The sequence below is a fragment of the Lolium rigidum genome, chromosome 3, assembly GCF_022539505.1.
Source record: "Lolium rigidum isolate FL_2022 chromosome 3, APGP_CSIRO_Lrig_0.1, whole genome shotgun sequence".
In the NCBI taxonomy this organism is placed as follows: domain Eukaryota; kingdom Viridiplantae; phylum Streptophyta; class Magnoliopsida; order Poales; family Poaceae; genus Lolium; species Lolium rigidum.
In genome coordinates, this window is record NC_061510.1 from 123,768,939 (window position 1) to 123,771,850 (window position 2,912).

Here is a 2,912-nt window from a genome sequence, read left to right on the forward strand (position 1 = left end):
CTGTCGCATTTATCAGCTAGTGCGAAACTTCCCTTAATTGTGATTGGTCCCTTAGGTCCAGGCAACCTCCATAACAAGTACGTGTAATGAGGTACCGCCATAAACCTAGCATATGCTGGTCGTCCCAACAAGGCGTGATATTGCGACGGGAAATCCACAACTTCAAACTCCAGATTCTCTATCCTGTAGTTCTCTCGGTTCCCAAACTGAACGTCGAGATTGATCTTGCCCAACGGATAACTTGGCTTCTCTGGCGTAATCCCATGGAAACGTGTGTCAGTTGGTTTTAGATTTGCCAGGGATATGTTCATCTTCCTCAATGTATCTGCATACATAAGGTTTAAGTTGCTGCCACCATCTATAAAAACTCTCAACACATCAAAACCAGCGATTACTGCGGGTAAGATGAGTGCAGATTGCCCTGGTCGAGGAACTTGTTGCGGATGATCCGCAATTGTGAAGCCAATGTCTTTCCCCGACCAATTTAGGTACTCAACTGTTGGTGGAGGCATCTTCTCTGCCATGAACACTTGCCGCGAGATTACCTTCTGTGCCCTGTTAGATGGCCTAGCTTTCTGAATCATCGAGACCGCACCATTGGAATTGGGGTCAACATATGGAGGTGGATGTGGTGCTGCCGCTATTCTGAGCTGGTGCCGATTTTCGTCCGTAATTGCGGGAGGAGGTGGGAGGTGAATCTCACTCCTTGGCCCCTGGGGGTTTCTATTCGTTGCTTGGGCATTGGCGATCCCTGTGGCTCGCAACATTGCTTGGAAATTGCGACAATCTTTCTGGAGATGACCTGACTGTCTTTTTCTATTATTGTCGAGATAGAAGTGCATCTGACAGGGCCCGTTCATCATTTCTTCGGGAGACACATAAGGTCTTTGGAACCTTGGTCCATTATTTTGCCTGTTACCACGGAAATCACCTCTCGAGTCACTTTGCTGCTCGTTACTCCTTTGGTAATCATCTCGATTATTCCCTCCAGAATTTCCTCGGAAACCAGCCGATATGTGGCCAGGAGCATCATTATTGTAAAACCGGCGAGAAAATCGCCTTCTATTTTGAAAATTTCGACCGCGATCTTCCTCTGGTGACCTATGTCGCTTGTTGTATATCGCGTCTTCTCCATCTGCCCACTTTTTTGCTATCTCCATCAGTGCTGATATTGTCTTAGGGTTGGTTCTCCCTAAGTCCACGACGAAATCTCCTCGTCGAATTCCTGCCACGAACGCATCTATTCCTGCCACGAAAACAGATAATGGACTCCTCTTTAATGCATAAGCATTCAACAACAGATAATATTCTCATAAGAGATTGAGGATGAATGTCCAAACTGAAAACTTCCACCATGATACATGGCTTTGGTTAGTGGCCCAATGTTCTTCTCTAACATATGCATACTCAAACCATTTGATCATGATAAATCACCCTTACTTCAGACAAGACGAACATGCATAGCAACTCACATGATATTCAACAAAGGTGTAAAAAGTTGATGGCGTCCCCGAAACATGGTTACCGCTCAACAAGCAACTTATAAGAACTAAAACACATAGCTACATATTCATCACCACAATAGTTTTTAAGCTATTTTCCCATGAGCTATATATTGCAAAGACAAAGGAATGAAATTTTAAAGGTAGCACTCAAGTAATTTACTTTGGAATGGCAGAAAAATACCACATAGTAGGTAGATATGGTGGACACAAATGGCATGGGTTTTGGCTCAAGGTGTTTGGATGCACGAGAAGCATTTCCTCTTAGTACAAGGCTTTGGCTCGCAAGGTTGTTTGAAGCAAACACAAGTATGAATAGGTAGAGCAAAACTTACACAAGAACATATTGCAAGCATTATAAGACTCTACACTGTCTTCCTTGTTGTTCAAACACTTTTACCAGAAAATATCTAGACCTTAGAGAGACCAATCATGCAAACCAAATTTCAACAAGCTCTACGGTAGTTCTCCACTAATAGATTTAAAATACATGATGCAAGAGCTTAAACATGATCTATGAGAGCTCAAAACAATTGCCAAGTATCAAATTATTCAAAACCATATGAAGCATTTTCTGATTCCAACCAAATAGTAATCAAAGAAGCAATTTTCAGCCTTCGCCATGAACATTAAAGCATAACTAAGAACACAAGTGTTCAAATGAAAAATCGGAGCGTAATATCTCCAATACAAGGATGGTGGGTTCCAACTTTATTCAAACCAAAACAAAAATAAAAGCAAACAGACGCTCCAACACTACAAGAAAAGTTGCCATGGCCGACGAAGTTGAAGTCGCGCCGTGGTTGCTGGTGTACCATGGCCGACGATTTTGGTCCCTCCGTGGTGCATGTCAAAACTTTTTTTTTTCTCGTTTTTGAGGCCACCTAGCCCGACGAAAGCGGCCAAAACGTGGCGTATGGTGGCCCGGGACGTGGTGCATCTCGAAATCTCGGGTTCGCCGGCCGAGTCAACGCAAATCCGCACCGCCGAGGGATGTAGGGCCCAGATGGCAGCCTCTCTGGCATTGTTTTTTTTCTAGATCGTGCCATCTCGTTCAACGTTCTCCGATCGAGCCCTTTACGATGCAGGATCATGGGTCCCGCATGTCATCCTCTATGAACCAAAATTCTTTCTATTCTTGGACTTTTTTTGACCCCCTGATTTCTGGCTACTTCCTTTTTCTTTTGATCCCTTGCCGCCTTGGAAACGTTGAGACCGCTCGTCTGCTAAATGGGACCCGCATGTCATCCTCTATGTGCAATCAACTTTCTTTTCTTGGAGTTTTTTTTGGCACCTCAAATTTGGTCACTTGCCTTTTTCTTTCGATCCCCTGCCGCCTCTCAAACGGTGATACCGCTGCCGCTAACTCGGGACCCGCATGTCATCCTCTATGTAATATAAAACTTTCTT